This window comes from Platalea leucorodia, assembly GCF_965183815.1.
Source record: "Platalea leucorodia genome assembly, chromosome: 8".
Taxonomy (NCBI): Eukaryota; Metazoa; Chordata; class Aves; order Pelecaniformes; family Threskiornithidae; genus Platalea; species Platalea leucorodia.
The window spans coordinates 43,980,134-44,006,956 of record NC_138830.1 but is presented as its reverse complement, the minus strand read 5'-3'; positions in this window follow the sequence as shown (position 1 = coordinate 44,006,956).

Genomic DNA, 26,823 nt, shown 5'->3' with positions numbered 1-26,823 from the left:
TAGCAAATAATGTACTTCTAGGAACAACTTAGCGATGACACTCTTCTACCATCTCTAATTTTCTGTGAAGTCCCACACAACTATGTTTTACCCTTCTCTCCTTCACTCCTCTCTGTCTAGGTGATCTCTTTTTTTGCTCACATGCCTTCTTCCAAGTTTATGTCCCTGATGCCCACATCCACCTCCTACACCTATCTCCTGTCTGAGCCTTGCACACCTGCCTGCACCTGAGACCACCTCTTCTAATTACCTTGCTGCCAGTTTAAACCTGAATGGATAAAACAGAACTATGTGTCTTTCCTTTCAATCTCCTGCCATTCCCTACTTTCTTTATCACTGTTAATCGGCAATGTCATTTCCTTGCCACCTTCAGTGGCACCTTCACTGTCTTCTCTGTCTCTCAGACACCTTCTCTGTCTCAAAAATTACAAATAACTCTCAAACATGCTGCTTTTTCCTGTACCATGGTTTAATCATAAAACCATAGAATGTTTAAGAAACAACCTCTTCTTTCTAAGCAGCAAAGACTCTTCAACTTCTCCGTCCTGACTGCTACTGCAACTACTTCTAGTTACTCATTCCCCAAATACTCAGCTCCACCCCAGCACAGACAGCTGTTCACTGAGTAGGCCCAAGTGTTCTGCAATAGAAACAATAAATAATTAAATGATAATGAGGAGGCAGCATGCTGATAGAGGAGGTGGCACTACATCCTATAAGACAGCACTGGATCAGTGTGCCAAGATAATAGAGAGAAAACAGGCTGATCTATAAGCTGAATTTTCATTTAAGACTGAAAAGCAAAATTCTGGTTGGCCATAGTGAACATCTGACAGTGGTGCATAGCACTCTGATTATATTAAATTTACCACCCTGGGAAACATTTTGAGAGATGTGCATAATGTCCTTTTGAAAACTGAACACAGGGCCAGAAGCCCAAAGGCATGTAAGCCCTTGACCCTTATTCAGGCACCTAAATCCCACTAAAATGGAGATCAAGCACCTAAAAACCCAAAAGGCCGCACACTTCAGAAGATGTAAGCCACAGGCATGTAGCTCCCTGAGACACTTTTGAAGTTGTAACCCCTGGTCAAATGCTATCTTAAATACTACCATCCCACCACCTCAGTTCTCACAGCAATTTTATCTGGTTGATGTATTTATTCCTGTCCTGCACAAGCTGTAAAAATAGCTTTATTGTTCCACCTTAGAGGTGGCTGCTACTCAGTAGGAAACCTTCTTAAACAACTATCTCACAGCCATTTTGTTAAACTTTGTAAGTGCAGCAAACTTTAAGGTATTTGAGTAAAAGTTCACAGGTAAGCGCACGCTCCTCTTCTAACCAGAGAGCTAATCAAGAAACATGAAAATAACGTGTATTGCACAAAACATTCAGTCAGTCCTCTTTCATACTAAACCTCATGGTGTTTAAAACCTTGGCACATTTTCGGGTTTCCAGCTATTCTCACTGCACAACAACATGAACAGAAAGTAGCTGCCTAGAAATAGCCATTTCTAAAGCTTTTGGTCTCTGATCCCCTCTGTATTAAAACACTGATCCTTTTCATGCAGGAAAAGGGACATTTTAACCTTCGAGAGACAAAATTTAGTCTCAAAAAAAAATTAAAAAGAAAGAAATGTTAACAGTCAAATGGTAATAGGGAAAACAAGAGAGGAATTAAAGCTGAAACGTCATCCTTAACTCACCCCCACCGTGCCCAACTCTTGCAGGGGTCCTCTAACAATTGGTAATCCTTCATAGTGTACCATATGTGCTGCAATAACAAGGCCCAATGAGGTACATTAAGGATGTCGTTTCAACCTTACCTCCTTGCTTCTGTGAGATGAAGGGAGACCCTTAACTCCATTTTAACATAGTCTAGTGACTGAATAAAAGAAAAGTTGTACTTTCCTAGGACAATGCTGCTCAGTTTTGTAGTGTAAATAAAAACGGCTTAAGTTGGTCAGCTGCTAACCACATGGTAATAATAAGTACAACAGACCGAAGTTCACAATTATTTCAGATTTACTCTCTTCCTGATCTTTCATTTTTATCAGCAAAACATCCTTCTTGGCAATGGGAAGCTAAGCTGAAACTTAAATGAAAGAAATGCAAGAAGTAAATGACAAAAGACACAATTTTATGAAAGGAAAATATTCAGACCTCAGCCTTGACCTTGACCTTTTACTGTCTTTTAACATTAAACATTTGCCCCACCTTCGAAAAGATAAATGTGGCTTTTGATGACAGCCTATGTTATCTGAGGATTAAAATAGCCCTCTTGCAGTGCTCAACATTAAAGTCTTCCGCATTTGCAAAATTGCAAACAGATGCAACTCAAGTACCTGCAAATAATCTGCCAAGACCAATTTCAAAAGGGAGATTTCAAAATATGTGGAAGTCATTAGGACATGTATTATTTTTGCAATGAATAGGCGCCAGGAGTGTCTCAAGAAGCAGATGGGTGCTACTTTGTTTATAAAAGATCAACAGAATATTTGCCTGTAAATGAAGACGTATAAGCTATATGAAACAATTATGTTAAAATGGTGAATGTTTCAAAGCTAATTGTAATGGTCTTTTAAGATCTGAATTCCTCATTTCTTACAGCATGCTAAAATATCATTTTAGTTTTGGTCTTGATTGATATAATTACAAAAATGGCAGAAAATTAAAGCAAATGCTGTCAGTTTTGCTGTTGTAAATGTTGTCACTTTATCACTTGTTTACAGTTGCACCCATACTGATAAGTGAATATTTTTCAACATGCATAAAAAATACGACCTTAATCTCATGGGAAAATACAGAAAGGACAGTAAAAAACATTAAGCTTAAAAACGACAACAAAAAAAATATTTCCCAAACTGCAACATACTACCTAATGACCACTAGTTTTAAAATTCACATCTTTATAAATTTCCAGCTTAATAAAGCAGAAGATCGCAAAGGAAACTATGACTATATATAACACATATAAATTTATAAAGAACTCAATAAACATTAATGCATTATCCCTGCAACAGAACAATAAGCTGTAGCACAATACAGCTGGTTAAAATCTCAATGTTGTATTTCTCAAAGTAATATATTTTAAATCAGGCTTCCAAATGATAATGAAAAATTTATCTGTCCAGATACTAAATCTATTTGGCATTATTTACCATGAGGAGGATGTATAAACTGCAAGAAAACCACATATTTTACTTGCCCATCAAAAATATTAACTGCTTGGGCAAAGAGAATTTTGCACTGTTGATTAAGATAGCTATATCCAGAAAATTCCAGTGAACAAATATTTTTTACATTTGCCTCAGTACTGGTAAAGAGTATCGTTACAATCATAGTTTAATATATGTATTAAAAAAATGTTGGGGGGGCTTAGTTTTTGTTGTTTTCTGGGGGTTTTTTGTTGTTTTTGTTTGGGTTTTTTTTTGTTTTTACACAACTAGGCTTAAGTAAATACAAATTTATATGAAATGTTTACGTCAAAATAGTAATTCAAGATTTGCTGACATTGTAACATACCAACAACTGCATGGCGCCTTTCATTTATTGCCATTTACACAAAATTGTGATACAGCAGGCATAAAACACAGTGGAAGCCCTCAGAGTGCAGGTTAGGAGACCCAGTGAAAGTTAGAGAGTAAATGCAAATACTTTTCACACTCTCAAGGTTTCACTAGGTCCTGCAAACTGCAATCTTCACTTTTTTTTCAGTGTGATGAAGTTTCTGCTAGGACCTAAAAACTCTGTTCTTCACTGATAATCTTCCAACTGGGGCTTCTACTGTTAGTGTATACCTGTAAGATAGAGAGAAGGAGAAAGTAAGAAGAAAGAGAAAGAAATAAAAAAAAAGCTGCTAAAGAGAAATAATGAAAGATAAGCAAGAAGAGCTAGGCAGAGGGAAGAAAAGAACAAATAACAGAGCAAGCAAAACATTACAAACTATACTTTGAATTTAAAAAAAAAAAGCTTCTACGTGTGAATAAAACATCACAGTATGGGATTAGTGGAATATTTCCTTATTGATATATAGGTTAGATAAACATACTAAAGGTAAAGCATACATAAAAACACATCTGCAGTTAGTGGAAATGTTTTTCAAAACTTGCATTGGCTGCTGTACAAATACAGTGAGAAAATACCTGGTGTCTTCTAGGAGATACGATTAAACACAGAAGCGAGCTTCCATCTCCTAGCTCAAGGTGTCCAGTCTCAGCATTATGAACAAAATCAGAGTTAAGTTTCAGCTAACTCAAGGCTGATGGGAGTAATAGATGAGTAAAGACTGAAAGATCCAACACCAAAATTAGTAATAGTCTGGCAATTTTAGAGCTAAAAGGCTTCCGAAACTGCAGGTCACTCATGGGTAGTTCCCACCCGTGGTCAGGGTGAGCCACGTGAGCACAGGTCAAGAGAGCTTAACCACAGTAGCCCAGGCAGCAGGTAATTCAACACAGGCCATCTCTGTGCAAAAACCTCATTATGGAACGTTTCACCTTTAAAAGTACAGCTCTGTCTCCAAGTGCTGCACTTCACACCCCTACTTTCAGGACTGCTTCATGACCACCTCCCCTTGGGACACCTGTGGGCAGATCTACTGAAGAGAACAGTGGCCAAGGAGAGTCTAATTCTAAAAATTTCCCGCTTGCTTACGGCATCAAGGAAGCTAGTGATAACAGCTGGTAGAAAAGAGTAAGACTAACACTAGCCAGCTCCAGGTGGATAAATGTAACCCAAACGAGGTGCAGCAACCAAGTCAATGCCTTCAAAACTGCCTCTGACTAGTGTCCTGGTCCCACATGAAGGGGAAGGACCATCTTATCTTGGATCATACTTTCCTCCAGTTTATTCAATTTCTCCACTGGAGCTTTTCTTAAGAGTTATTTTCATTTTTAGTGTAGCCAGCCAAGGTCAAATGAACACAGATATTGCCTTCTGTTCCTAGCTCAAACACATTTGGGGATCAGATTACCAGAATTCAGCCACAGCACGATCCCTTTACCTCCTTAACCTGAAAGGGACATCTCCCTTCCACTGCCCCCAGCCCTCGCTTCAACACAGAGGACTCAGACAGGCAACAGGCTGCAAAATGGCAAGCCACAATAATAAGTTTTATTTGAAAGCAGTTGCCAGGTTCCAGAAATGGCAGGATTCCTGTTTGTTTGGAAGAGGAGAATGTATTTATACTGCAGATAGGGTCCGAGCAAGAGGTTGTCTTGCCGACTGCTCAGAACATGTTGGTGGGAGTTAGATTTCAACTTAGGAAGGGGTCTCTACCCCCTGGAGACTCCTACAGCCTCTTGTTCACTTCAGGAGCTTTAAAGGGATCCCATAAAGGTGCATATTTAAAACTGAATTTGAGGATGGCTGGTTGACTCGTGCCAGACTAAGCAATTATGTAAAAAACATTTGCAGGTACTGGTACCATAAAGCTGCCCTGAAAAACTATGTATTCCAATAAATTCAGTTACAAACACATACTGACCCTAATCTGAGCAAGACATACAATTTTAAAATTATGCCAGCCTCTGCAAAACTACGTGGGATGTCTTACACCATGAATTAATATCCACTAGAGACTTAGCTGAGATCATCAAACTCATTTCACATAAGACAACAAATTAAATCACCCCAGGGACTAAGTACATGAAAAGCCAGCATGCTATCAAACAAGCTAGGTCCCTATAAGGTAGATTTCCTTAAGCAAAATATTAACTATACTTTCAGAATACACTGCTTCTATTGTTTATACGCACCACTTAATGAAATGCTACTTCTGTTTTCACCAGATGGTAGCACATATAATTTTCAGGCCTTCAGTTCATATCATAATACAAACAATTGGTATGGCAAATATTACCGGTCTATAAACACTTCCACTGTTCCACAGCTCTTACACAAAAACAATGCAATTTTTCCATTTCACTGCTGTAACAGAAACCATGATAATTTCTGACATTCCAAAATATATGCATATTTGGTCACTTTTTGCTGCCTGAAACAAACGAAATGATCAAACCTCAGACTGTGTGGCTGCTTCCGTTTTTTAAATAAAAATCAAATATTAACAAAACTATGCAAATATCAAAATGCTTAAACGGTACAATACAAGATGTATCCTTAATACATTTTAACAATAACACATGCTGTGTTCCTACACCGGAATAACATCATCCATATGAATCCCAGGAATTTAGTATATCTGACAGTTTCTCTCAACCACCCATAACATTCTTTCCTGTCTCATTGTAGCTGGCAAAAGAGAATTCTATAATTGAGTGGTACAGAACATGTGCCCTCCCTGCTAGAAGATGACAGATGGATTATAAAAACTTCAAAGCAGAGCATTTGGAGCACCAGGGGAGAGATAGTGGGTATTTGAACTCTCAGTCTTTACCCAGGAGACAATGGCACTCTGACATGGTGCATATATCAAGGAATGGTGTAACTAGATAGACATAATCTTTCTTTTCAGTAAGTATTTAACATTCTGTTACGAACAAGTTTCAGCCTAGCTAAAGTGCAACTCATCTTAATACTAATCATCGTAGCCTGAAAGGCTACATGCCCCCTTTTTTCAATTTTGGTTCAACTGCTCCTTCATAAAACTGTTTTTTAAAGGACAGAAGCAGCGTTATATAGGTGGCTGGGTAGCAGAAAGGCTATTTTTAATCTTAAAATTAATGTTTTACTGGGATTTAGTATTTGCATATGTGTAGGTGAATCTGTTTTGCTTGCTGGAATGCTTATTTGCATTGTCTGCATTTAAAGCGCCGCTCTACACCAGAGTTTACATACCACGTGTTGCTGATCATTCACTAAATAGTTACTAAAGTTACCTTAAATTATTAACATCCCTAAAAAAACCCACTTCCAATTCTAGGGGCACAAATCCTTTCAAGGAATTGATCCTTTCACTCCTGCTGCTATATCACAATGACAGCTGAGTGTCTGATGCCATCTTTATTAAGATAAATTATAATAAAAAAAAATTCATCCTTCTGCATCCTTTAAACATGTGCTAGAAACATATAAAGACAGTGAATCCCATTCACACCAGAGGTGTGTTCAAAATTTCTTAAAGTTAACAATAATTGAATCAGCATACAGATTTTCTAAATCATTACCTTCCCATACAAACATAGGGTTTTGGTATATCTTGAAATTGTTCATCAGTTTCTTTTTACTGCCACTGTTACAGCCATTGCCCCTGGTTTATTAAGAAATTACTTGCTCAAATTGTTTATAAAAATACCTATGACTTACTGTAAGGTCAGAAGTAAAAACGAGTTTAACTATCTAATTTGTCTATATCACAAAAATCACACACACATGATTTGACACAGTTTGCAGCCGCTGTTCAGGCAAGGCCCAGGACTAGAATAGCAAGGGTATTATTGCAGGTCAGAATTGAGGGGTACTGGCAGAACTGCGTGTGGGAAAGCTTGCATAACAGCCTCACTGTGCCAAGCTTTAGCCTTTGTTATTAGTCCCTTTAATGAACGCCATATTCACACAAAATAAAAAAAAAAAAAAATGCTGCATATTTTAAGTAGAATGAATTCAAAACTAAACAATTGGAAGATTCAATGCTACAAGAAAGCCGCACAGTAACTATTCCCATTCTCCTACAAATGCATTTAATAAAGTAACATGCGAGCAATTTTAAATATTTGATCCTTTTATTATACAGTTGAAACTAAAAAAAAAAAAAAAAAAGCAAGCAAGCACTCTGGAAGATGATGAGGCTGTAGTTTTTGAGTAGCAAGTAAAAACAATAGCACCAAGATAACACACAGAAAAACAGAAGCAAGTAACTTTGCAGCTGTATTAATATAAAATGACATAGCTCCAGTAGTGGAGGAGGCTCTCTCTAACGCGCTGGCCAGTACTTCATCGCGGATGGCTCTCTAACTAACAGCACTGTGGCAAACTGCTAAATTGCCTACTAATGTATATTCTTTCCTGCACAAAACATTAATCCCAGTCTTTACAAGAGGGGAGGAGGTGGAGGACTGTGATGCTTTGAAGGAGACCTGTTTTGAGAAACCCTTTTTTAAGTACATTTTCATCTTTTCTTTTTTCAGTGATCTTCTGCCATACTGGAATGTAAACACCACAGGAATAGACAGAATCTCAAATTAAGAATTTGGATGCCTTTCTTTAGAAGTAATCTTCAAAGAATGTACATCCCAAACATCACAGTGGCTCAACAAGCCAGGCAGCTAGCTACTGCATGTAAAACTGCACAGGTCATACCTAGTACTTACTACCAGTTGGTTCCTGAATTGCTACGAAGATAAACAAAAATGTTTGGTATCTTATTATATTTGACAGGCAAGAGTATCAGGGACAGTAATATTGCTTTAATGGAAGAAAGCCATTCTTTCACAATGGCACTAGTGTACTTATACACACTGTGTTGTTGAATTAAAAGTTAGCTCAGCAGGACTCTAGCTTTATTTCTGTTAGTAGGCATCCACCATCAGTCGTCGACGCTAGTGGAGAGGAAAGGCATGTCTTATTTACAGATGCTATTGTGCAGACTTTAATAATAGTAAATACACAGAAGACAGACTATTGTGGATGGAAAAAATCTTTGGTTTAATGAACTGTCAACTCGTCCATCATAATGTTACCCAACCTAAAACCGCCAAATCTGGACAAGCTCTTTGATGATATAAAGCAGGCAAGAGGTTTTGTTCACACGCAACAAAATGGAAGAGATTGCTGCCATTAAAAATATACTAGCCCTTGCTAGCACTAACTGCCACACATTTGTTAGATAATAGCTTGCTTTTTTTCCTATGAGAATAGCCTTCTGCAAGAAAGAGACATTTAATCAGAGTGATACATGACATCCAAAAACTGAAACCAAAAATTATGGCATGAGCTAAAAGCAAGTTGTCTTCCTGAAGGCAGAATACTGAAACATCTTTAAGATTAATTCTGGGAGAGAATTCTGAAAGTCAAATGCTGAAAGATCTTGAAAATACATTAATTATGCACAACTCAGGATCTAGGAGAGGTTAAACCCCAACTTGGCAGAAAATTGAATCCTTTTATTTGATACAAACTTCGTACATCGTGATGTTGTGTCCTGCATTCCGATCTCCCTAGATCTACCAACAGAGCAAAAGGGCTGCAAGACAAAGGAATCGGAGATTTAGCCATTCCAGTGTCACCCTGCAAAGAAATTAAATCGAACAGGCGCCGTGGAAAATGGCTTCTTGGAACAGTTTGTGGCAGAGGTCAAACCTCAGACCTACCTGGGGCAATTGTCTATCTTGTTCTATCAAACATTTATAACAACTTTCTTCACTTAAGTGGGATTCAAGGAAAGGAGACTTTTCACAGTTGCATCTGATGACTCTCTCAGGAACAACTGTCATTCATGTGCATTAATTTTCTCTGTCACCTTAAGCACTAACCAACCTTTGAAGACATGCTACCCTACCTTCTACACTGCCTATCTTCCAGTTTTACCAGAGCTGAATTTTAATCCATTATATTAATTGCGTGTGTGTGCATGTGCATGCATATGTGTGCATTTTGACACTGGGGACCTTTGCTTTCTACTCTGGATAGTCTTAATTCTAATACTTTAACCATTCATATCAGAATGCTCAAAATTTTGGACACTAATTTTGAATCATCCACATTTGGATTCCCAGAAGGGCCAAGCACTTAGTTTTCATTATAAGATGCAACAATAGCTGTGCTCCGGAAATCAAGTCCTGTGTCTCTGAGGATTATTTTTCCAAGAATCAGACACACCAAATAAATGTCCTCTTTGGCAAACGCAATGCAAAATCTATGTATTAGACACGCATTCAATTTCATTCTACACATAGATACTTAAATGAAGATGAATCTTATACATTTGCTAAAGAGTTGATTGGTCTGTTTGATAACACGATGCTCTCCAAAAGGTCACCAATTTGTCTAACTGTAGAAACAACCACTAAAGCTGCTAAAGAAGCAGCTTCCCAGAGCAGTAAATTTTGAGGAGGTTCTCAGTCTCCAAGGACCAAGATAATTCCAGAACATAGCTGTGAATTCTGTTCTGGTTCGAAGTATGGGAAATTCCTTAAGGTAACAATTTTTCCTTTTCTCAGAATACTAAAGGTCACAGTGTGACACTTTTAATTACAGCAGGAATGTTCACAGTGAGTAACTTTGATTTCTCAAACCGAGACTGAACCTAACAACCTCTGTGCCAGCTAAAATATGCTACCCCACAATGTCATGCACTCTACTTCCCTAACCCTTCAGAGGAACTCCTGCCATCTTCCCACCCTTTGCCGCTGCTCTATCCCCATACACGAACTCTAAAATTTCCCACTTTCTTCAGCTGTCAACCTTGATCCCCATGTGGGGATGAAGTCAGCGCTCTGGAGTGCTACCAAAGACCCAGAAGGCAGCAGGAGCTGCAACAATAGCTATCTTTAAATCAGCCAGTCAATCAGTTCTCTCAACCATCAAGTGATGCAGGCGCACTTCTTGGACCAAAATCCTTGGTTCCCACTGTGTCAGACCAGCTGATTTAAGAATTTGGTTGCCAGGCTTTTCCTTTAGATAACAATAAAGATACTACCAGAAAAACTAAATATCAGCACTCTTCTAAATATTCTTTACACTGCCTATTGCATAATGGTCTGATCCTACTGGCAACAGTGTCAGAGGACTGCTGATGATTTTGTGGATGCTACATGAACCTTGCAACTTCAGTTCCATTTAGGTAAGGAAAGACTCCTCCACCAACAGAGTCTTACTCTTTTAAGAAATTACAAGCCCAGAAGTCCTAGCTTGGAGAAGAAAAGGACATCTTGAAAGACAATGTGTAGATAAACAACATAAAAAGGGAGCACTTAACACACCTCTTGATTCCACAGCAATTTTGAAAATCTCATCTATTCTTTTTACCAGTTTTCTTAATTTTTAATATCTAAAATTTCAAAAAACATTAACCACAGCAAAATGATACAGTATAGAAAATGTCGTGAATGGAACTGGACAAGGTGGTCCACTTTCAGGAGGGAATGTGAATGATTCCTGTGGACTGGTCTTACAAATAACAGAGAAGTTTCACCCAGAACATCGTAAGCATTTAATTCTGGTTTACCTTAAGCAACAGACCTATACTTTTATTTCTTTGAGCTACTTCTGCCACACAAATAAACCAGAAAATGGTTTTAAAGGGACAAACAAGGTCTCACCTTAAGATCTCCTAGACATACACAAGCTTAACCCACTGTTCACTGGCTCCCAGGATGCAACTGTAATACCTATAACTAGAGCACTTAGTCTTTTTACTCAAGTTATAGACACTAAAGGTTTCAGTGCTGGAGGGTGCTAGTTCTCTTATCCATGTCAACCAAGGTAATAATTCACAAATAGAAGGTGATGTAACTAGAGCATGTTGTGCTCCACTGCTCCTGGCAGGTAGTCTTTACTCTACCCTCTCACCATCTCCTAGTACGGGGAATATTGCAAGTGAGCATTTTTGCCAATAGGCCAGAGACTTTAAAGAACAGCGTTAACCACACAGCAACTCAAATAGAGAAGTATCAAAATTCACTGTTGGAGCAAAAATCATGCTTAACGGTTCCTATCTGACTGCCTAATATGCTTTCCTACAAGACTTCATTTTCCCAGCAGCTGTCTCTATTTGAGATTTTTCAGTCCCATGCAGAGAAAACTCAACTCTCTCTACCTGAAAGAACTGCTTCAATGTACAACTGCTTATGAATCAAAAAATTGCTAATGGGGAACCAGAGTTCTCCTAAAAGACAAAGAAAGAGGCAAAGACCACTCAACCCGATTACGGCATTTGGAGATACCATGAAGTTTCACTCCTGTTTGAATGCATATTTTCTAAGATGAGATAAGAAACTATTACAGCAATTCAAAGCTGACCTCTTGCTTAACAGCTGAAGCATTTCACCAGGGGAGTCCTGCATCAAACCATCCACATGAGAAACCTCAAGTATCTCTCTCTAGAAATACAACCAAATGGAAAGTTGTTTTCCATGGCTAATCTGCATGTATAGAGTAAGGCTTGCTCTAAAGGCCTAGGCCGAGTTGCTGCCAGCTTTTCCACAATCACGATATTTAACCAGAGACCAGGAGTACTTTCAAGAGCAAAACTGTCAAGTGCAGAATCTATTTGCAAATTTATGGGGGACAGTATCAAAGAAGAAACTGCTGCACAGGTTTTGTGAGCTACGTGGTTGAAACTGAAACAGCCTCCCAAAGGGTGAAGAAAAACTGCTTTGGTTAGAGAGCAATCACTGGCTGAGCCATTCTGTTCAAAGACAAGACCGTAACTGGAGGGTAAACTTGGGGTGAGGAATCTGTGCTTTGGCCCAGCCAGAGTGAGTGAGCAAAAAATCTGGCAGATGAGTATCGACAAAGAAAAATGTTAAGCTTCAACATCTGGGGAAACCAATCTAAACAGCCATGTACAACAACACTGAATTTGGAAATAGCCTGTAAGCACAGAAAAGAGATCTTGGAATTGACAGTCCTCTGAAATCATCAGTTCAGTAACATACAAAAAAAAAAAAAAAAACCACAGCCTTCATCATCATTTAGAAGGGTACTGAGAACAAGACAGATAGCATCCTTTTGCCACAACAGAACACCTTGGTGCACCCACATCTAGAATATTATGTGCCATTCTGGCATCGTCTTTCCAAAAGAACATAGCAGAGTTAGAGGTACTGAAAAGGTCAAATAAAATGATCAGGGAGGCAGAGTGGCTGCTCCACAGGGAAAAGGAAAATACTTATTTTCACAAACATTAGTGAGCTTGGGACCATGCTGCCACAGGAGGTGGGGGAGACAAACAAACTGCAGACTAGACAAGTTTGTAGCCAGAAGATCCATAGATGCATGCTATGAGGATTAGGATGTACCCTCCAACATCTCTACAATGACTGTGGGTACAAGGACATTATGAGGGAAACGGACCACCGAAAGCATCCAGGCTCACTTGGCCTCCCTAACCAGCACCTCGTGCTGCCAGCATCAGGCAGAAGGGTGAGATGGGCCCCTCGCCTGGTGCAAGGGCATTTCTTCCACACCAGCCAAAGTTACCACGCTGCAAACATACGGCAAGATACTCCCCCATCTACACTCATTCAGCCAGACCTGGTCCTCTTTGTTTTTGCGAAGCAAATTATTAAAACAAAGGCATCTTTATTACTTTTCACCAATAAATATCATAATGTTTCTTGAAGGCTGTAAAAATCTTTTTACCCACTTGACAGGCAGAGATGCAAGCACTGCTTGATCTTCCGAGGTGACAAGTGCCTCGATTGCACCCACAAAACTCATTAGTAGCAAGAGGTGTTCAGCACCTGTTAAAATCACCTTCTAATGAATTTCCCAAGGTCATGTTGAAAGTCAGGAAAAGAATCAGGAACAGCTCTGTCCAGTGCTTTATCAACAAATTTAATTTTCAGGTGTCATCCATTTTTTTCCTGATACTATGGTCATTCAAGCTCATATTTCACAGATGGACACGTTTTGCTCCAGGCACACACTACTTGATCTATTTTAGAAATCAAGCACAAGATCCTCAGATATGGCCAATCCACACACTCGCAATGCAGGATAATGGTATGCAGAGGTCACTTCTGAGATATTCAATGCCACTGCCTACTGGAAACTACTTCTGTGGGTACCCTGCACCCAGAACTGCAGCTTGGGTTTATAGGGCACCTTCGCCATTCCCCCTTCCCTCCAGCAACAGCTCTTTTTCCTCGGGGGGGGGGGGGGGTGGGGGGTGGGGGGAACAAAGCAAAACACAGGGGAAAAAAAAGTGGTACAAGAACTTAGAGATCAATGCTGAAACCTTTGGATTCACATGCTTTAGAGCCAGCTGGTACCAGTGTTTTGGCAGCAGTGGGACATTCTACCAGACAGAATTTGCCCCCAAATCTAGATTACTTATCTAAAAGGGCGCTCCAGCATATAAAAACAATTTAACACTATATTTTTACATATGATATAAAACTTTCTCGTTTGCCCCCTTAGAGAAACATGAGGAGTCAGATCATGTCCTGATTTATTATGGTGAAATTGAAGTGGTATAAATATGGCAAAAATTTAGAAGGTCACTAAGATCCTTACCAAAGCACCTGATCACAGAGGCCCATTTAGAAAAGAGAATTACAAGTTCTTTGGCCTCAAGATGCATGACAAAGCGTAATTGCAAAAGCAATGCAAAACAGGCTGAAGTGAGCTGGAAGACAGGTACAAATAATCGCCAATTTTTAAAAAGTATTTTGCAGAATGTATTTATGGTCCTTCACAATCACTTCAGTATCTCAGGAAAAAAAAATCTGAAGGAAAATGTGCAGCATCAGTGAACAGAACTGGATTATTCATCTCCTGGGTAGAATCCCAAGTTTCTCCAAGATAACAGGTTATTACATTAGGAGGAAGAGAAAGTCAACCTGAAAAACATCGCCTTCCTTTGAACATCCACAAGCAAATCCACCACAGTAACATTAGCAGAAAAAGAAGGGGTGGAAAGGACGTGCAGAGTTTACATTAAATTCTGCCTTTACGTGTTTCACAGCGCTAAGGAACACAGGGGTTCACGCTTCAAACAGGATTGGAAACAAACAGTCCCCAATGGAGTCTTTATGAGCAACAGGAAAAACCAGCACCCAGAAGACAATGTTGACAGAAGTAATGTCAGCAACTGGTCCTTTCACCCCAACAGATACATGAAGAGGCCCATATGTCCAAACTGAAGGTTTTCTAAAGGAGAAATCTAAAATATGTTTGCATCATACATATAGAGAATACTTCAGGCTACAATCATTCTCAGCAAGAGATTTTCCTTAATACTTGTCTACATCTGTCAGTTCATGCTGATACATACTGTAGTTTTATTTTTATTGATTTTAAATTTTAACAATGTCACAAGTTAATTCACAGGTCTTTAGAAGAGACCAACAGTAACTAAACTATTCCAACATCTTAATGAACCTACTTCACCACAAACAAATATCACAATTACTATATGCATAACTAGTTTTTTATCATTTTAAGCTGCATGTAACGTATGCTCTCTTTTACACCCCCTCCTTCCACCGGAGAGGCAAATAGCTTATATTTCCCTTTATATGAGCATCTTCCTATATCTTCCAGGCTTATAATTTTCTATTCCTATAAGCTGTTTTTTTCAGGTAACGGTGGTGGTGCATGGCGCTTTGCTTTGGAGCCAATTCCACGCTAAATATTGATGCATTGCTTAATTAGGGTCTAGTAAAGGAAAATTAAGGGTGGGGAGACTGGATTAACAAAACCAAAAAGTGATGATGCAGAATGTGGACCGAAAAACGCATTTAGAAAATTCTACATGTTTTAATGAGTAATAGTTGTGTGCTTTTTAAATCATTTTGTAGCTATGGCTTCCAGTCATGAAAATATATACAATCTCATAAAACGTCTGATATTAGCATGCCTCTTCAAGTGCAAGTGAGTTGTCAATAAGACAATTAAGACAACATCAATAATACACACTGCATGTTATTATCTGCTATTCGAAATCTCAGCCTATCCAAAGATCTCTGGAAACAAAGGGTACATCTGACATTGGCAAAAACACTCTCCCACAAGTGAAATATGTAATTCTGAATGTACGCAATGGCAGCGCTACCTGTAAGGGAAAAAATGAATTGCTTTTAAATACAGTATAAATAACTCTTGGTAATGTAAAACCTGGCTCTATAGAAGAAACGGCTACAATAGAAAATTAGCAATCCTATGCTTAAATCAATCACTTCTATCACATGACCCAAGTCAATAAAAGTACTGAATAAGTGCTATCATTGACCTTAATCAGCCAACAATTGGCACACAGGGATCAGAAATTCTAGTGAGGAAATCAGTTGTCCCTTGTAAATTTTAGGGTTTAGGGGAACCACAGACATGCAATCTCTCACAATACCTTTCTGCCCAAACCACACAACATTTTTAACAGGAGGAAGGAAGGAAGAACTGAAGTTAAATAAGCAAACTTCCAGCACACTTTTTCAGGTATAAAACTTAACAGGTGCACACACGCTCCCATTTCACAACTGAAGAATACTCATGACTTTTGGTTTTCCCCTATAACACAGGAACTGTAGCTAAGCATACAATGAAAACAGTCTTCAATGATTTTACTCAGTGGAAATAACCTATCTGGAAGAGAGGGTGATGAAAATTATGCTGCACAATGATTAATTCGGGCTTTAATCCTGATGTCCCATTTCATCCAAAGTTGCCATTAAGCTCAAAAGGAGAAAGAACTACATAACTGGGACCTAACGTTTTTATTTATCCACCTCATAAGCTGAATGTGATTTCAGATTGAACAGAATAGATTTCCCTGTAACTAATGGACCAGATATATTCATACAATGTCCTTTTATTGATTTTACTTTCTTCTACCTATTGTTTGCATTTTCCTTTGAAAAACACGTAACTGTCGTTACACTGTAGATGTCCTTTACAATTATTATATCATTCACTGTTTCTTAACAAAAAATACATGCTTTGCTACAGTGTGCTTTCTAATGAAAGACTCCTCACTAGCCTAACTGGAGGCTGAATTGTCAGAACATACTGTACATTTTGGGAGAAACAGAAGAAAATTAGACCCCTTTGGAACTGGTTTGTTTGGTTTTGAAATATGCGTCTTTAAAAATTTAATAAGAGGAAGAAATGGCTAAAGGACAGACTTCGTTTTAGACACTTTCTAAACAATAAGCCTATTTATATAACTGATCACACAATGAATTTCTAGGCACTTTACAGAATGAAAAGCCTTCTGCACTGCAAAAGTCATACTGCACACAGCTTTCAAGTTTCGGAAACTAAATATTCAAAGGGATGTAGCAATAAAAATATATTAAGTATTTTTAACCTACACTGTTCTGAAATTTTACATGGTATCTTAAATAACCACAAAAATTTTGTCAAATATCTACTAAGGATAAGTATGTGAGCAACTTTAAGTGTACTGTCATTGTTTACCAATCTTTTTTTCCCCTACTCTTCCTTGATTTATATTTCAATTATTTTGTTCCTAAGTTACGATTATGCAAAATACGATTTGTTTTGGATGACTATTTGGAATGTTTACAATTATTTAATACAATTTACTTAACTATTTTGAAACCAAATGATGTGTTGAATTAAAGAAGGTTCAACACTCAAATTGCCTTCATATGCTCATTTTTCAGCATACTGCACTGACAGCTGAGGAGAGCACATTTTCATTTGTACAGTGTGCATGGTGCTCCACCAGGTTGCACTGATGAAATACGTGACTTTAGGATCTTTTCACAAAAGGACAACTTTCTTCCATGGAATCAACGTTCAATTTATCTGTCATTATGGTAGCTACCAGATTAATGCAGGCAGAGGTTAAAAATAAAAATGTAAAGCTATACTGTTATCTATAAAACATATACAGAACTTAAGCTGCAGCTTACAAAGTATGAGGCAATGATTTAGCTATCAGAGTCAAAAACATTTTCAAATAACCAAATAAGCTTGCATGCAGGAGCAGCCTTCAGAGATACTCATATTTATGCACAGCCAGCTTTTGCCAAAACAGTGATGATCTCAAGTTTTTCAGCTCTTCACCACAACTAAGCCTAAGGGCACAAGAAAGGGGTGAGGTTTATAAAGTAGGAAGCACCCAGACATAAGTGTCTTTGACAGAGTAAAGCCTCCAGCAGAATCTCAACCAGGTGCAGCCACTTTCATTAGCCAAGCCTGAGATTACTCCCATGCTGACTATCAAGTCCTATGAAAATATGAATTATCTGCATGCACCACAGCAGCATTTATCCACATGCTTTGCCACTGCTGGACATCCTTCTTGGGATTTCAAAACCGTACACGTAATTACTAAAATTCTCTGAGAACTTACACACATAAATACCCAAATATATTTTGTAGATTTGATTTTCTTTTAACTTGACTGTGCTGTGTAATTTCCTGTTAAAAGGTAAACATTTCTTCCAGTCTTACAGATGGGACAAGGCAGAAGCCTGGGATTTCTGGGGTGTTCTGGAAAGGAGCTGCGTTAGGACTTTCACCTCTCCCTTTTGGTTTCTACTCCAATCTGTTACTTCTGGTTGTACCATCAGTAACAGTCAAAGCAAACTAGCATCCATTGTTCAGATTCAAAACCCAGTTACCAACTGGAACCCACTGCATGTTTCCAACCGAAATTCTTAGGACAGTTTCGGAAGCTCAGCCTTAACTGAACTCCTCAGGGTTTGAGTTTGTTTGTTTAAATAAAGGAAAAGTTCAGATAAAGGGCTTAAATTCCCTATGTAAAGCAGCCATTCTTGGAAGACCTTAGCCCTTGGTAGTGGAAACTGAGTCACAATCTCAGAAGCCCCTTCCAGGATGGAACGTGCAAATACAGCTTACGAGATTCCAGTATCACTGAAGTCAAGACTATCCCTTTGATACTCAAAGTCTGAAACAAAGTATGGACATGCTTTAGTGGTGGACTTGGCAGTGCTAGGTTAACAGTTGGACTTGATGATCTTACAGGTCTTTTCCAACCTAAATGATTCTATGATTCTAAAATAAGCCTGAGCCAAATACTGCCTGGTCATGAATAAACCAAGTTCAGATATTTAATCAAATTTGCATTTCCGTGTGATGGAGCATTTACATTATGGCTATCGATGTGATAGCAGAGCATTTAGTCGATATGGCATCTCTGACTGCTACCACGAGGAGTCAGGAACTGTTCTGTCTGCAGATGATAACATGAGGGACACTACACAAATCCAGGTATGACCAAGCCAGAACTGACAGCAGGGCAGCCTAGAAGAGCATTAGAGGGTGTCCTAGGGCTTGCCTGATCACCTGAAATTCAGAGGCATTTTTATGGTACACAGAAGAAAGTGCCAAGTTGTGCCACTGAAGAAAAAAGTACGTCAGTCTACCAGCCTTAGGCTTTTTGAGTAGGGAAAGTTTTCTCGGGATATCACAGGAATAACTGATGCTATGTCCATGAGGAGCACAAATCAGCACACAGTCCATGGGGGGAGCAAAGCTGACAATTCTTCAGCTCCTTTCTGAAGATGAAATGTTGGTTCCAGTGAACTCACTGGTAAAGGTCCCCATGACTGAATAGAGCCAAGATTTCTTGTTAGACTATAAAGCCAACAGGGAAAACAGACACAAGAATTTTACTTAATCACTCCTTATGCACTTCAATAAGGAGACAGTCTAGTCCTCCCTGTTATTATCAGGGTTCACCTAAGGACAGGATTCTTCTGTTTTATTTCAAACTGTCTTTGGCACATCTTTCTCTTCTTCCTTGCTTTTAACGGGAGAGCAGAAACCCTGAAATCTGGGGGCTTACTCAGATTCTGGTTTCTCTTGGTGGGTCTGTCACACAGATGAAAACGGACTGCAATTTGCTGCATAACCTATGCTGTGCCCCAAGCTGCAGTAGCACTGCATGGTTTCATGTAAGTGACATGTCACAGTCAATAGCAAGTGTGTCAGCTCACTGACAGGCACACAACGTGCGACACTATCCTCCAACACCACTCTCTTCTGCAGCCTCCACCTCTCTGGGAGAGCGTAAACATGACTTGGTAGCCAGAAGTGCAGAACAGGCATTTTATGGGTTTTGTCAGTGTTGTGATATGCAGCTGCTTCGGAAAAGTATTACCGCAACCGAGTGTCAAATGTCACTCATGTTTCCACTGTGACTGTGAACATGGTACAGTGCATAAAAACCAAACGTGCTAGTTAAACTATGTAACTCCTGAGCAGTGCCCTCCATTAAATGTAATTGCATTATCTGACAAATAATCAATGTTCAGATGACACTCAAGAGTCCTAACTGCTAATCCCAGGCTAAAACTATCTGATATTTGCCTTCTTCCTGAAGTTTTATACTGTGCCTGTGCTTCAATATCAGCCCCAAAGGAGAAGCAGCATCACAAATAAGGTCCTGGCTTCCAATATGAATTTGTTAATAGTACCATTAGAGAGATGAAGAACATAATCTGGTTTTGGACAAAAGAGGGCTCTTAGCCTTTGGTGGGCAGAATGACATGGCACCTTGTTTATATCATTACGTAGGATATTTAGCATGTTAATTTTTCATTCTGTTAGGCTTAATTCTTCAATATTTGGTATAGATCTCTTATTTTACCAGGAGTTCCAACAAGAAGGGAAAGAGCAGTGACTTTGATATCAAGGTCTGCAAAGAAAATTAAAATAGCAAATATTAGTTCAGAACAACCTGTGAGAGCATAAGAGCTATTTTATATAGCTGTGGACTGCTCTGATCTGACTGCATAGAGGATAGCATTCTCCTGGGATACAATAAAAGACTTTTCTCCCGTCTTTTCTCCACCTTCCCCTTCCTCACTTGGGCCTCCAAGTTGGACCTTCCATGGTCTGCAGCCCCTACATCCCTGATGTTCTACCTCATCAACATGGGAGTGAGCACTGGTACTCAAAGCTCCTGCCTAAGTCCTGGCCACTTGCTACATGTATTTGCTGTCTTCATCACCTGTGTGTGGTGGTATCTTACAAGTCCTCTGCCTTCCACACTTCCACTCCCATAGCCGGTGAGGGCCCAGCCAGGCTACCCTCACAGGACCTGCTTCAGAGACCCAGCTTCGTTAGCTTCAGAGCCAAGAGTGGTCGTGGGCGATGGGAATGGCCCTGTTGCTTTGGGTGTCTGAAGTAGTTTTGTTATGGAAAGGAGACGGTGGAACAGCGCCAGACAAGTCTTGGTGGAAAGAACAAGAAAACGAGAAGAGCTTTCCTGCTCTTCACAAAGAAGCAAGGTTCTGTGACATGAGCTTAATTAACATTTACATGAACACTGTATTTGTTTGTATTTAATATATCTTTTTCTAAACGTAATTCAAGACCACAGCTATTCTAAAGTATGAAAAGCAAATCGTCCTTCGAACCACATTTTTAAGAACTACTATTCCAGCCAACTTAAAAAACAATTATGAGACCACACATGACTTCTGAAATCATATGGATTACTGATGGGAGCAACAGAGATTTCTTTTTTTTAAAAAAAGAGGTAGTATGTATCATTGCAGCTTTTCAAAACACTAACACCTAACTCCTAAACTAACAGAATTGTGACCACAATTTTCCACTGCTTTGGCTTTTCCTAACTTCAGAGGACTCGATTCAGCACAGACTTAAGTACATGCTTTAGCACTTGACGTACAGTTTTAGCAAAACAACTAAGCACATGTTTCAATACCACTGGTTCCACACTAATTCAGGATCAAACGCTACTACAGAAATCCTCAGTATAAGATCACTGAAGCAGCATAGGTGGAGTCGTAATGCTATACCAGTAAGCTTTTGCACTGAGCAGTTTGAATTGACATTCTTTACATGTATGTGAACATCACATTTCTAAAAATCTCAAAGAGGGCTCACTAAACAAATGATAAAGAACCACAAACTATTCACAGCTGAAGGAACATACAATCATCCCCCCAAACACTAAAGAATTCCTAAAAGCTACAGAAACTTTTGCTAACATACAGCCTTCCTCAGAAAATTTAAACATGTAAACCACAGAAACAAAAGTATTGAACATAATAAAAAGATGAGACTATTTTAAAGTTCTCTTATTCTCGTCGTATCAATTTCTCAAAGATAAGCATATTTATTCCTTGTATAGGTACCTTCATATCACACAGTTATAAGACAGACATGAGCATCCTATAAAATACTAAAGTATTATTCAGTAATTATTATTGACATTCTTCTTGTGCCCTAGCCAAACTCTGCATACACCTGCTTATAGAAGGATGGGTCACCTGTGCCCAGGCAATAGGTGTTTCAGTATGGACTTCAACCGTAGAGCAGCAAGCCCTAATAGAACAATAGGTATGTGGGTTACCTAATCAAAGGGTTTAAGTGTTGGCAATATCGTTGATAATAAACTAATAAGTTAGAAGAGCCTTCTTCACCTAGATGTCCAGCAATGATTGGACTAAATAAGGGTTGAAGATTGTTTAGAATTAACGTTGTTCACATTTAAATACAAATTATCTTAGTAGGGTTTTGCATATTGATTGTGCACTGCTGTTAAGTCCTCTTATTTCTATAGAAATAAATGATCCCTACTCAACATATAAAAGCTGTCCTAGTACTAAATAATAATCTCAACAGGGGGTAAATCCTAAATGGAAGTAACTGGAGAGGACTAAATTCACTCTGCAAGTAGGCGGACGAGAAACACCTAGGACCCAGAACAAGGTACAAATGGCTTGCAAGCCTAGCAGAACATTCGATTTAATGAAGCTAACTTCCATTTTACACAGATGATGCCTTCTGAACAGATCTGCACAAAAACACAGACACACATCCTAACAGAGGATAGAAAGAGTTCAAGAAGCTCCCCCTCTTTCATTTTTTAACTGACTTCCTATTTCAAATAAGAGGAGATTCTGAAAGGAGGAAAAGTTGTCTTCAAATCCAGCTTGAAAAGGCATGTGCAATACTCCTCCTCGCTTTATCTGCCAGCCCTGTTTCTCCTGACAACATGTTTCCGTAGCACTGTGGCAACCCACAGAGAGACCCTGAGAAAATTTTTTGTAGTCAGACTCCTGCTCTGGTACATATACATGTAGCTGGAAGCGTGCTGAAAGCCCGTGCTTCTCCTTTAACTTATCTTTGGTTTGCTCTATTTTGTTCAGCTCCAGCATCAGAAAGAAAAGTGGAGAGATTATTGGCACATTAAAAAAAAAGAAATTCAAGGGTATTTTCATGAACAAATCAGAAACCACAAAATTGTACCTTTTTTTTTTAAAAATAATAAAACATTTGCTCCAGAATAAATAATTAAACCAAGAATAAAAATACAATTAGTAAAAGATATATGATGTGTCATAACAACAAGCAACAATAAAAAGTGTCCGAGGACTTATTTGTAAATCTGTATTTGTAAAGGAGCAACATAAAAAAAGAGGGTCTTTCACTCTGATAGGTAATATTTTATTTGATTCAAATATATGAAACACGTCTTCAAAAGCCCAATCTCCCAACAGAAAACCTTGTCAAAGCAAAGCATACCCAGAAAAATAGTCCCTGTCTGATTAAAAACATTGCTATCTTCTGAAAAAGGTACATGAACAAATCGCATGCAGTTGAAGAATACGGACTAGCCAGACTGTTTTTAGAGGCATCAAATCTACTTTAGATGTTCCTACCAGCTACAGAGCAATGAAAACTGTGTTACATTACAGACTATACATGTGTAAACAGTTTTCAAATCCATCTGTTTTTATTAAAAATGTAAATCATAAATTGCAATACCTTTCCCAATGTCACAGAAGAAGTCTGCATGACAATTTGTTTCTTTCCACAAGAGAAGTTATGTCATCAAATGCAAGTTATGCCTAACTTAATGGTGGATGTGAATTCACTGAAAAAGTTGTATTTGGTAAGTAAACGGTTAATAGTGTGAAGTCAATGAGTTAGTATCCTGACACATGAAGTAGCCAATCAACAGTTGGTGTTTGAAAGAGGCTGGGATATCACATTTATAAAGCAGTATAATTTTTTTTTGCTTGTGTGATGATGACTTCAACTGGAAGCAAGCTAAATTTGACTCATCCAGCTCACACCTGAAAACAGGATACTGAATCATTGACAACTATGGACCCGGTCATTACAACATTCATTAAGGTCCTCAATTAGTGAACTCAGTGGTGAATGTTGATCATAAAAGCACTGAAAAAGTATTTGCAAGCTTGGGCCCTGTGAAATTCATGATTCTCTAAGAGAAAGGCTTTCACTTTTCAAAGGGTACCCAAGGGTCCCCATTTCTCATCTACATGATAGGTTCATAGTGGCAACTGAGCGACACTGAATGAAGGTAGAAAGTCAGGCAGCGTGCAAAGCGGGAGAGGGAGGGAAGCTCTGAGTGCTTGCCTAAGACCCCTCTGCTATTAGTAGCAAAAGCCCCCCGGAGAGGTGCAACGCCTCCTCAGACTGCCCGAGTCTGTATTCGTAAAGCAGCCATCAATAGCCACAAATTTGAGCCATCCCCAGAATAGCTCTTTGCCACGTATACTGTAAAGCAAAACTCATCACAAACACCTTTTTAGAAAGAATTTAAGAGTTTTCATGCAAAGGGTAACTGTCACCCAATATTTTACTCCTAGGATTTTATTATGGTTAACCTACCAAGGATCTGATTTTATACATTCTTCATGTGTAAAATTTCTATGCGTGCCAGCAGCAGTGAAGGTATATAAGGGTTGCAGACATATCCCCAAATCCACCTCAGCTGTAGGAAGAAATCTCACAGCATCACTAGATCAGAGATCACCTCAGACCAGTTCTAAATGATTAAGGCAGTTTATCCCAACTACAACAGGTATTTACACACAAGTTAAGGGTCTGACCTCAAACCTTTGAAAGTCAACTGCAAGGTGCTCATGGGTTTCCGTGGACTTTGAACCCACTCTTAAGAAATAGTCTGGCTAGCATTTTTTGTACTGTGATGAAAGAGGGTAGTATCTTATCTATACCTTACAAGTATATATAAAAAACACGGTATAATTTTTAAGATCTAATTAGAGAAACACCATTGATGTAGTTTAGGTCTTGTAAAAATCAAAGTTGCACAAAAATTGAAGACCAATAAAAATGTTTCCATGATTCTTTTTTTAATCCCATTGAAAACAATTTTTCGTTGTAAACATTTTTGCTAGCCAAGCACTGCAGCATTGTGCAACTGCATGACAGCCAAAGAGAAACTGATGAAAAGCTGACTAGATTGATTTCATTTTTCCAACCAGAGTGAAATACGTAAAAGGAAATAACAAAATGGTGAAGTTATTTTTATATATAAAAAATGTTCACATTTAATAAACTCACATGGAAACTGCACAGCCAATAGTAACCACTTCTGAAATATATCTACAGATCCCTTCAGTTCTGCATGGAAACGAAGGCAACAGTGGGTCCTGCAGCACCTTTCCCCCTCCTCCGGGAAAACAGAAACACTCTCTCTGCTGGAGGAGCCAGATCTGAGCCTGCCCAAACTCTGTATCACCCATTCCCTCTCTCCCCCGTGACCTCCCAGGTTTCTATGTGGAAGTCTGGCAGGGGGTTACTACTGGAAGTCAGAGCTATATTTATTCCCTTGGCTCTCATCCATCACTGTTGCAGAGCAGCCAGAAGGGGAACCAACCAATACAGCATGGGATCTGCCAGAGTTGTGCTGCCAGAGAAGTTAAGAATGAAAGACAGAGGAGACAGAAGCTATCAAAATGAGTATTTCTGTCTCTAAGGAAAGAAGGGTTTCCTCCCTTCATGGATCCCCCTTCTATGGATTAAGACTTTTTTTTTTTCCCCTCTCCTTTTTAAGAAATCCCAATAGAAAAACCTGCCAGTTCCATAGGTCTTCTGTATCTCGCATAAGTTTCTTCATGAGGGAAGGAGCGCTAACAATGCAGTATCCCTTGCATCTCTAAGGCATTTGTCGGCATTTATGCAGCATTTCTCTCCACCTCATGGTACTACCAGATAGAGTGCCACCCACAAGCTGTGCACCGTACACAGGTCCAAGGTGCTTGCAGTGGAAGGGTCTAACCCTGCACCCATTGCACCTCCTACAGCTAGACACTTGGTGCTCAGGGGTACATGCAATCAGTTAATCAGTTCTGTTCAAACACGTAATCCACTGAACAAAAGAATGGCAACAAAACTCCATTTAAAGATGAAAATTCTTTGGATTGTCAAAATGTGCCCCATCACCAACTGACTTTTATAATCACTGGATTATGAATTTCAAAAAGGTATAATTTCAGAAAGGTATAAAGCTGAGTGAGGAACAATTTTCCCATATCACAAATACTTTGAAGATTTCAGAATTTCCTCTTATTCCCCACTGGGACTAAAGTGATACCTTTTGCAACTTTTCAAAAGGAAGAGCCGGCAAGACAACATTAAGAACATGAATACTGTCACTGCATGATACTCACAGGGTGCAGGATTCTACAACAGAATCAAGTTGGACCCAGTCTCTCACATCACACTTGAGTGCCCAAGCCAACAGTCAGTCCTCCTCTGACCCACTGAATAATTAAATGATTATTTAAATTGGAAGAGCTTGGAGCAGGAACTTAAAAAGACTCACCCTGGAGGAGCCAAAGTATGGTTATTAGAGCACTCACCTGGGATGTGAGAAACTTGATTTGAAGAAGCTGATTCAAATCAGATATGAGAGGAACGATCTGAATCCAGCTCTCCAGTGACCCAGGTGCATTTCATAATCACCAGGCCATAATAAAGAGATGCAACTCTTTCATTTTGAGCAGAAATTCAATTGTGGACCTGAGAAATCCTTCGAAGATGAAGCATGTTGATACAAACTAATGAACTGGCATTTTTCAACTGCAATAAGAAAATTCCATCTAGTTCTGGCCAGAAACTATACTTCTCTATTTGGAAAGCACCTAGCATGCCAAAGACACTACCAAAACAAGCAATAGATTGAAATTGTAATCCAGAAGTGGTTGTGGATTTCCTACTGCTCATTTACCTAACAGCATGTCCATTTATCACATACACATGCATATAGCTTTGTGTATTCAAGTAAAAGAAAGATACTTGAACATCTGTTCTTTAAAGCAATCAAGAATATTTTAAAATATCTGAGCTATTTTAGAAGAAATTTTGTGGTAAAATCCAAAGAAGGGAGTAGTTAGAGCAGGAGAGTTTTGTTAGCTGGTATTATGGTACTAATAAAGATGCTGGGTTATCTT